The 11,186-nt window shown below is 40.9% G+C and overlaps 1 pseudogene; it reads right to left on the bottom strand.

Moving 5' to 3' along the window:
- Nucleotides 1-5,024: 5,024 nt before the first annotated feature.
- Nucleotides 5,025-6,014, bottom strand: Npm1-ps14 (nucleophosmin 1, pseudogene 14; annotated as a pseudogene).
- Nucleotides 6,015-11,186: the final 5,172 nt, after the last annotated feature.

Raw genomic sequence — 11,186 nt, 5'->3', positions numbered from 1 at the left:
AGAGAAACAGTCCTCCCGGACTCTCTGCAGATGCTTTGGAACTTTTTCATAGCTCTCCTAGGAACAGAGGGGAGGCAGGAGACATCCTGCCTCTCTGTTGGCTCCTATTGGAGAAATGCTTATTTCTGGTTCTGGGTTCCATAGGTAGGATATGTGGGTCCCTTCGGTGGAACACCATCTAATTTTGTCCCTCTATGTGTATTGTCTGTCCTTGGTGCACCAAGCTGTCCATGTCTGTCAGTTTATGTCTGATATTTTTGTTTCTTGTTGTTTAAATGTTTTATGTTTCATGTTCAAAAGAAAAAATGGTAAAAACTTTATCTTCCAGTCGTTCACACCTTGACTCTGTTTTAACTCGTTTCAAGAAGGGAACAATGAATAAAAAGCAGTTTCAATCAGCCTTTAGAGCCCTGTACCTGTAGCTAGGAATCTAGGTCAGCTGGAGAAGCTGCCCGGGAGCTGAGCGTCTGGACGAGCTGATCTTAAAGGCCCCAGCAGTTCCTCAGCTTCTATGGTATGGGAGCTGATGGCTGCTTCTCTTAGAAAAATCACTGACTTATTATTAGACTTAGCAGATGACAAGGTGCTTCTCTTAACATTACAGATAGAAAAAGTAAAAATGGTACATGGTCTAAATATTAAAGATATGTGCAGTTACTTCAATTTTGTTTCTGATTGGTTTTAAATGTATGAATATGCTCTACATACCTTGGTTATGGACTATTGGCTTTTAAGTTATTGGATATGGTTTAAAAAATGTAACATTGGTAACAGAAAGTTGGCATAAAACTGGTAATTTGGGTGGAGTCATTCTAGACAACATGCGGCAAGAGCCAACCTAGGGAAACAGGTTTATCCTAGAAACCAGGCTTCTAAAAGATTTTAAGGCAATGTCTCTTTGTTGAGGTATTAGAGACCGTATCATCATGAGTCATATGTAGGAATTGGCAGTCAAACTTTGTAGCATGAAGGACAGACTTGATGTTTTGGAGACTGGATTTTGGAGACTAGATTGTTTGCTGGAGGTTGAGTTTTGCTTTCCAAAGTTGTGGTTTGCCCTGAAGTTATCTGTATTTTAATGCTAATTCAACTGCCCCAAGGACAGCTGCCTGGTCACATACTCAGAACTCAGGTGACTTTGTGGTTGTGCTCTGGTGTTACAAGGAGAACATAAGGATTGTGATTAAGGATTGCCAGTGTTACATTGACTAACTCAAACTTATTTGTAATTAAGAAAAAATCAAACAGGTAGAGATTGTTACAGGATTTATGAAGGATTGATGAGGTTTTGGAACTTGTGAGAGCATTGCATCCTGTTTGCTTACTCCGACTGCCATTTCAAGATAGATTTAGAGGATTGTTTTTATGCAGTTTCTTTACATCCTGACGATTGTGAGGAGTTTTCATTTCATGAGCTTGCTTATAATTTTAGAGAGCCCATGAAGTGATATCATTAAAAATTTTGCAAAAGAATGGCTAATAGCCTTATATTGTGTAATTTTGTTGCTTCTTCAATATAAGAAGTTAGAACTTTGAATCTTTCATTGTATATGGAAATTTTTACTACAAATCTTTGCTCTCAAAATGAGCTTTAATATTTGGGGAGTAGCTGTTGCTCTAGAAAAGATTCAGTACTCATTTTTATATGTTAATTGGGTAAGTACCTCACCTTACCAGAGGACTTAAGCCTTTGTTTGTCATCCTCACTGGAGATAAAGTTTTAGTTGTGTTAATACAGAATTGTAGGCTAGAGTCATTGAAGTATTTTAAAAAGAAACCTGGTGAAACATACCTTATTCCAAACAGCAATTAAATTGGTTATTACTAAATACTGATATTTGGCCTATTACATATACAAATTTTTCAGGCAGAATTGATAATTTTACTCTGCATGCTTTTGTATTTCCTGTACATTTGTGCATGCAACCCATAGAAAATGTGCTTACTGTATTTATAGGTGGCTCATCTAATGAAAATGCTACATATATGATTGGACCACTTGTTTATTCTCTACAGTTTCCCCTTGTTCAGCTCTGATTATTGAATTATGTGCTGTAGCCGCTGTTTTTTAAATGTTACAAAATCAAGCTTTCAATTCATATACTGATAGCCAATGCGTGGCTTGTGGTTTACAATTGATTAAAAAGTTTTCCTTTTTTTAAGATACTACTAATCCTCAAATTTTACAATTACTTAATGCTTTATTAGAGACAATTTTTTCATTTCTACATGAAATCAGTGAGTGATGATTTCAGTGTGAATGTCTGACAACTCGATGTCCTTTCTGAGCTCTGGCTCAGGCAACTAAATTAAATTTTAGACTCATACCTAGCTCTTTGGAAATGGTAATGGAGTTGATAGCACACCCTCAGGGAAAGAGGAAGACTCCATTTGCTCACTCTCAACTCCCAGCCTCGATCTGCCAGCTCAGGGATTTCTATGTTTAGGTAAATGAAGCTTGTGAGGGGCTGGAGAGATGGCTTAGTGGAGCATTTTGGGTGTCCTCCTTAGAGAAGCATCCCACACTCACTCTATGGGTTGAAGGAAAGCCCCCTCGTGGGTTCCTAGATACGGGAGCTGATACAACTGTAATAACTAAAGCCTTCTGGCCAAAGGCCTGGCCGATTGCATATCTTACTCCACCCTACAAGGAATGGGGGCAGCCACAGCCCCTGTAAAAAGTAGCAAGATTCTTAAATGGAGAGATGAGGAAGGACATGAGGGATGGTTTCAGCCTTTTGTTTTAGAGCAAATAACTACCAATTAGTGGGGATGAGATGAGCTCAATGATATGGGGGCTGTGCTGACAACTCACCCTGTATGAAATGTGTTGAGGAAACAAGGCCTCATCTCGGGGAGGATTGGGCAGAAATTTACAAGGCAAACCTTGTAGTGTAAGCAATAAAGCAGGCTTGGGAAATTTATCCTAAGGGTCACTGTTAATAAGCCTCTGAATGTTAAACCTTTGCCCATTACCTGGAAGTCTAATGATCTGGTGTGGATTCCACAGTGGCCCTTATCCAAGGAAAAATTGGAGGCAGCTCATCAATTAGCACAGGAACAATTAGAAGCTGGTCATATTCTTCCTTCCACTTCCCCTTGGAATACAACTATTTTTGTGATTAAGAAAAAGTCTGGGAAGTGGAGATTATTACAAGATTTAAGGGAAATCAATAAAATTATGATACCTATGGGACCTACTCAGCCTGGTCTCCCTACTCCTGTAGCTATACCTAAAAATTGGCATATGATAGTTATTGATTTAAAGGATTGTTTCTTTACTATTCTACTAGATCCTAAAGACTGTGAGAGATAGCGGCTCCAGATGAAAAGGAGTTGCTGATAGCATATGCTGACTTACAAGAAAATTTGGCTGCTACAGGGTTAGTGATTGTCCCTGAAAAGGTCCAAAAGGATTTCCCATATCAATATTTAAGACATGAATTATTATGAAAAGGAATTTGCCCACAAAAATGTAAAATTAGATTGGATACATTGAGGACCTTAAATGACTTTCAAAAATTATTAGGGGATGTAAATTGGCTCTGACTGATGTTAAAATTAACCATAGGGCAGTTGAAGCCATTGTTTTGAAAAGTTCTCAGTGAGAACTTTCCCTTGGGAAGGAGACCCTCCAACCCAATGACCAGACCAAGACCACAGGATGCAATCAGCAAGAGGATTTGGTTTATTGTCAGGATACACAGGCACCTGTGGGCGCTTCAGTCAACTCGGGGGACTGGCGTGCCCAGTGGAACCAAGGATGGGCTTTTTATAGGGTTCTGGGGAGCAGAAGCAAGCATACAGAAACAGATGCATGGTTACAGGGATATAATTGGTGGATTCTAATGTGGCGAGGGTTCAGCCCGGGAGCAAGTTCCCTAGCTGCCTTCCTGGAACATAACGGCTGACTCAGCCCCCCACCAGGGTGTGGGACCTCTCCCGGGGCTTTCCACATTCCTCTTTCTCATTGTCAGGCACTCAACCGCAATCATCCTGTCTCCAGGCTCTCAACCACACACATCCTGCGTGGCAGCCGCTGTGTACTCAGTGTTCTGACCTTTCCCTGAACCAGTCATCTTAAGTACAGCCTTGCAAAATGGCATTACTGCTGCTAAGCTGGGGTCTTTCAGTTTGATATTTTAAAAGGTGATCCCTCTCCAAATTCACCTAGACAATTAACTCCAGAAGCTCGTGAATGTTTAAATTTAGTACAACGGGCTTTGGAAGAGGCTCACCTTAATTATATTGATTATTCTACGTCTCTTTTATTTTTGATTTTTGTATCTGCCTATTCCCCTACGGGACTTTTTTGGCAAGATGGACCCTTAACGTGGGTTTATTTACAAGCTTCACCTGCGAAAATAGTGATGGCTTATCCTCAGGCCCTTGCTCAATTACTGTTTAAGGCTCAAAGAATTAGCTTACAGACTTTTGGTAAAGAACCAGATCTTATTATTACTCCCTATACCAAAGAACAGCTACAACATTTAGCCCAGGGACTTACAGATTGGGCTATTTTAATGTGCACAATTGTTAGTCGATTTGATAACCATTATTCTGATAGTAAGATTTGTCAATTTTTCAAAATGCATCCGGTAATTTTTCCACGAATTATTGTTAGTTCTCCTTTACAAAAGGCTCGTTTAGTATTTACTGATGGTTCCTCCAATGGTAGTGCTGCGATAGTGTCTGGAGGAAAGGTAAAGGTTATAAAAATTCCTATGAATAGTACTGTCTATGATAAAGCTTTACAAATGCACCGAAAATTTCATCTTTTTTTAACGTTATTAAAATACTGAGTTTATTTCACATGTATATTTGTCTCCCCACCATTTCCACATCTGACCACCACTACTACTATGTCCTACCATAACATTCCATACATACTTAAAACCAAGTAAAGGGTGGAGTTCCATCCTTGAAAACTAAACAGGCATTTTAGACAACACATTCTTGGCAATTGAACCTGGACATTTATCAAACACAATAGGGAAAGTTCTCACTTTGCATTATAAGCAACTATTACAGAAATGAAGTAAGACAGAATTATTTCAAACTGTTTAAACCATTTTCTTAAAGAGACTTCCTCCACTGCCAGAGATCTTGAATAGCATCCTGGTCAGTCATCCGGAAACAATTCTTCACATAATTAATGAACTTGGCTTCCACTTTGGGAAGAGAACCACCTTTTTCTATACTTGCTTGCATTTTTGCCCTAATGTCTTCTACAGAGCTAGGTCCTTTGGGTGTTTTGGGAGTTTTTTTCCTGTTTTTTGAAGGACTCTTGACCTTTTGACCTTGGTGTTGATGGCTTTAAATCTTTCCCATTTTGGTTAGATTTTTGTGCATTTTTGGCTGGGGTATCTCGTACAGATTTCTTCACTGGAACCTTTTCTTCAGTTTCCTCTTCATCAAAATCATCATCATCATCACCACCACCATCACCATCATCCTCATCCTCATCCTCTTCATCATCCTCATCATCTTCATCAAGTTTTACTTTTTTCTGTGGGACTTTGTTACCACCTCCGGGAGCAGATCTCTTTCCAGACATACCTAACACTTTTTTATCTTCATCTTCTGACTCTGCATCTTCCTCTACAGCTACTAGGTGCTGTCCACTTATGTGCACAGGTCCAGAACCACACTTCAACCTCAAGACCACAGGTGGTGTAATTTCGAAGCCCCCAAGGGAAACTGTTGGTTGTACAGACATATTCAAAGTTGCCACTGTTACTTTAATTGGGCTGCCTTCATAGTTCATTGCTTCTGCCTCTACGATGTGCAACTCATCTTTTGCCCCTGCTCCTAAACTGACCGTTCTTAATGATAACTGGTGCTCATTTTCATCATGATCCACTTTAAAGTGATAGTCTTTGTCAGCCTTTAGTTCACAACTGAAAAGGTCATTCTGAGGCCTAAGAGGGCTCATGTCCATGTCCATCGAGTCTTCCATGAGGTGGAGGTGCGCACTTCAGTGTGAGAGAAGCCGGATGGAAAACAACTGCCTACTGTTCGCAGAACAAACACGCAGGATGGAATCACGCCAAGGATCAGAAAATTTCACCTTAATTCTAGTTCTTTGAGTACAATGGAGTTACAATGGAGTAACTATAAAGAACAAGCAGCTCAAATAGTCAGTCAATGTCCCCAGTGTGCCCCATTTATTTCCTCTCCCAATTTGTGAGTTAACCCAAGAGGGATAAAACCTAAGGATATTTGGCAAATGGATGTTACCCATATTTCTTCCTTTGGGAAGCTACGGTTTGTCCATGTGTCTATTGATACCTATTCTGGCCTGCTCTTTGCCTCTGCTCACAGTGGAGAGAAAATTAAAAATGTTAAGTCACTGCTTACAGGCCTTTGCCTTTATGGGAGTCCCACGACAATTAAAAACTGATAATGGTCCAGCATATACTAGCGGGCCTTTTAAGAAATTTTGTGAGGATTATGATATTGTACATAAGACTGGCATTCCTTATAATCCTCAAGGACAGCCATAGTAGAAAGAGCTCATTTGATTATCTTGAAAAAACTAAAACAGGGGACCAGAATTCCCCTCCTGCTAAACTTTCCTTTATTACCTATATTTTAAATTTTTTGTTAGTATATAAGAATAATTGTTCATCAGCAGATAGACATTGGAAAGGAATACGACATAAGGAAGGTCTGGTCCATTGGAAAGATTTGACCTCAGGATTATGGAAGGGACCTGACCCTGTCTTAGTTAGGGTTAGGGGTTCTGCTTGTGTTTTTTCTAGAGATGCTGAAGCACCCATTTGGGTTCCTGAACATTGCGTTCGTCCTGTCTCCACAGAATCTGGTACCGATGATGGAGATCGTGATCCTGATACCAGTGGGAACAAGGAGCACACTTCAGCCAGCAGTGATCTCCACCAATAGGACTCCAGAAAAAGCAGCTGTCCTGTCTGCTGACACCAAGATTCAACTCTTGTGGTTCGGGTCCCTGGCCATTGCATGTCCCGTCCCACCGAGACCTGCGTTCCAACCCTCTGTGCACCGCTGCTTGCCAGAGAAGACTGGACTCCACCTGTTACTCCTCCCCCCCTCATTCCCCGGGCGGCTGTCGCTGCAGTGACTGGTGTTGTCATTTTACATGGTTCCATTGCCTGCCAGTTGTTCCAGAGAAGAATGGCTGAATCCTGAACTGTCCTGGGAAAGACTTTGGCATCTTCACTGCTATTGTAGCAGCCATTACTGCTGCAGCCATTGTGTCTGCAGTGTCTGGAGTTACCCTCCCCCAATCTATTGTAAGGCAAGCACAGGAGTAGTTGCTGACAATTGGGAATTTTAAATTTTATTACAGGAGCGGCTTGACAACAGCCCTTGGTGTTATGGCCCTCCGAGTTTGGCCCTAGGGCCCTTGGGCTTCTTATCACATGCGTATACAGCACTTCCAGTCTTGGGCAGCAACTAAGCAGGCATTGTTCTCCTTGATAGGAGACAAACCTTCTGCCCAAATTGGGCTCAGCCCTCATGAGAAGCAGTTAGCTGACAACGGGCAACTCTTCGGGACCAGGCTTCGCCTAAGACAGGAAATTCTGATGCTGGCAGAATATTCCAATGACGGGAAAGAAGCTTGTTATTTCAAAGTGACCTAAGACTGGGCTGCTGCTTGAAGTTATTGTAGGGAGACTGCTTATAAAAAAAATAAAATAGGGGGACTTGTCAGAGCCTCGTAGGTTTGACCCCTGCTGAGACCAGCTGATGCATGTGGAACCGACACACTTGGGCCACACCTGGGCAGTGGTCAATTCGCTCCTGCCTTTTGCTTTCTCAGCCTTTGTCCTTGAGATTTAGGCTGGTCTTCTTGGATTTCTCCCTAATTAATTAAGGTCACGTAGTCAGTCTTTTGTTACTGAAGTCATGAGCCAGGAAGTCATGAGCCAGGGTTTCCCACTGTGCTTCCCAGATATTTTCTACCTGGGAAACTTGGGTATATAAGTGGTGAATAAAGCTATAGGAGTCTCTCTCTTCCTCTTCTGGCTTGACACAAATAACCTGTGTGTGTGTGTTTCTTTAATCCCACAGACTTTCGCCTGATTCTTGGTACCGTGTGGGCATGGGTCACCGACAGAAATATATTGTGTTAACTTAACCATATATTAAAGTATTGTCAACTATGAATATAATGCTGTATCTCTTTAACACATATTCAAGTTGATAACTGAAATGAAACAACCTTTGGCAAGAAATGTTCAAGTTCTCTAATACCTCACATTTGGCAACTATATTTCTAACCTCTGCTCTGAGCTGGATATATTGACTCTTACATTACTTGTCAGTCTGTGATATAATTGTTCTCTTTAGAAACATTAAAAGCAGGAAGGGTAATGGTCAAGTAACATATAAAGTCAGACCTATCAAAATTACAGCAGACTTCTCACCAGAGACAATGAGAGCCAGAAGATCCAGGGCAGATGTCATATAAACCCTAAGAAAACATAAATGCCAGCCCAGGCTACTATATCCAGCAAAACTCTTTAATAACATCATTGGAGAAAGCAAGATATCCCATGACAAAACCAAATTTACACAATATCTTTTCACAAATGCTGCCTTACAAAGGATGTTAGATGGAAAACTCCAAAACAAGGAGGAAAAGTACACCTTAGAAAAAGCAATAGGTAAAATTCTTTCAATTAACCCAAAAGAAAAGAGTCACACAAACATAATTCTACCTCTCACAACAAGAATAACAGGAAATAGGAATCACTATTCCTTAACATTTCTTCTTTTTTTCTTTTATTTTTTTTAATGTTTAATAAATTGAGTATTTACATTTCGATTGTTATTCCTTTTCCCAGTTTTCGGGCCAACATCCCCCAACACCTCCCCCTCCCCTTCTAGAAGGGCTTCCCCTCCCCAACCTCCCCCCATTACCACCCTCCCCTCAACAATCCCCTTCACTAGGTGTTCGGTCTTGGCAGGACCAAGGGCTTCCCCTTCCACAGGTGCTCTTACTAGGCTATTCATTGCTACCTATGAGGTTGGAGCCCAAGGTCAGTCCATGTATAATCTATGGGTAGTGGCTTAGTCTCTGGAAGCTCTAGTTGGTTGGCATTTATGTTCATATGGGGATTCGAGCCCCTTCAAGCTCTTCTACTCTTTTCTCTGATTCCTTCAATGGGGGTCCCGTTCTCTGTTCAGTGGTTTAATGATGGCATTTGCTTATGTATTTGCTGGATTCTGGGTGTGTCCCTCCGTAGAGATTTAGATCCTGTTCCTGTCAGCAGGCACTTCTTTGCTTCATCCATCTTATCTAGTTTGGTGGCTGTATATGTATGGGCCACATGTGGGGCAGGCTCTGAATGGGTGTTCCTTCTGCCTCTGTTCTAACCTTTGCGTCCCTATTCCCTGCCAAGGGTATTCTTGTTCCCCTTTTAAAGAAGGAGTTAAGCATTCACATTTTGGTCATCCTTCTTGAGTTTTATGTGTTCTGTGCATCTAGGGTAATTCAAGCATTTGGGTTAATATCCACTTATCAATGAATGCATACCATGTGTGTTTTCTGTGATTGAGTTACCTCACTCAGGATGATATTTTCCAGTTACATCCATTTTCCTATGCAGTTCATAAAGTCATTGTTTTTGATAGCTGAGTAATATTCCATTGGGTCGATGTACCACACATTCTGTATCCATTCCTCCGTTGAAGGGCATCTGGGTTCTTTCCAGCTTCTGGCTATTATAAATAAGGCTGCTATGAACATAGTGGAGCATGTGTCTTTGTTATATGTTGGGGTATCTTTTGGGTGTATGCCCAAGAGAAGTATACCTGGGTCTTCAGGTAGTTCAATGTCCAATTTTCTGAGGAACCTCCAGACTGATTTCCAGAATGTTTGTACCAGTCTGCAGTGCCACCAACAATGGAGGAGTATTCTTCTTTCTCCACACCCACACCAGCATTTGCTGTCACCTGAGTTTTTGATCTTAGCCATTCTCACTGGTGTGAGGTGAAATCTCATGGTTGTTTTGATTTGCATTTCCCTTATGACTAAAGATGTTGAACATTTCTGTAGGTGTTTCTCAGCCATTCGGCATTCCTCACCTGTGAATTCTTTGTTTAGCTCTGAATCCCAGTTTTAATAGGGTTATTTGTCTCCCTGCGGTCTAACTTCTTGAGTTCTTTGTATATTTTGGATATAAGCCCTCTATTTGTTTTAGGTTGGTAAAGAACTTTTCCCAATCTGTTGGTTGTCGTTTTGTCCTAACCACAGTGTCCTTTGCCTTACAGAAGCTTTGCAGTTTTATGAGATCCCATTTGTCGATTCTTGATCTTAGAGCATAAGCCATTGGTGTTTTGTTCATGAAATTTTCTCCGGTGCCCATGTCTTCAAGATGCTTCCCCACTTTTTCTTCTATGAGCTTGAGTGTATCTGGTTTCATATGGAGGTCCTTGATCCACTTGGACTTCAGCTTTGTACAGGGTGATAAGCATGGATGAATTTGCATCCTTCTACATACTGACCTCCACTTGAAGCAGCACCGTTTGCTGAAAATGCTATCTTTTTTCCATTGGATGGTTTTGGCTCCTTTGTCAAAACTCAAGTGACCATAGGTCTGTGGGTTCATTTCTGGGTCTTCAATTCTATTCCACTGGTCTATCTGTTTCTGTACCAATACCATGCAGTTTTTATCACTATTGCTCTGTAATACTGCTTGAGTTCAGGGATAAAGATTCCCCCTGATCTCCTTTTATTGTTGAGGATAGTTTTAACAATCCTGGGTTTTTGTTATTCCAGATGAATTTGCATAATGTTCTGTCTAACTCTTTGAAGAATTGGATTGGTATTTTGATGGGGATGCATTGAATCTGTAGATCGCTTTTGGTAAAATGGCCATTTTTACTATATTGACCCTGCCAATCCATGAGCATGGGAGATCTTTCCATCTTCTGAGGTCTTCTTCAATTTCTTTCTCCAGAGGCTTGAAGTTGTTATCGTACAGATCTCTTACTTGACTGGTTAAGTAACACCAAGGTATTCTATATTATTTGGGACTATTCTTTCTCGGCTTGTTTCTCTTTTGTGTAGAGGAAGGCTACTGATTTATTTGAATTAATTTTATACCCAGCCACTCTGCTGAAGGTGTTTATCAGGTTTAATAGTTCTCTGGTGGAACTTTTGGGATCACTTGAATATACTATCATATCATTTGCAA

The sequence above is a fragment of the Rattus norvegicus genome, chromosome 7 (genome assembly GCF_021556685.1).
Source record: "Rattus norvegicus strain SHRSP/BbbUtx chromosome 7, alternate assembly SHRSP_T2T, whole genome shotgun sequence".
NCBI classification, from domain to species: Eukaryota; Metazoa; Chordata; class Mammalia; order Rodentia; family Muridae; genus Rattus; species Rattus norvegicus.
This window is presented reverse-complemented; position numbering and strand designations above follow the sequence as displayed.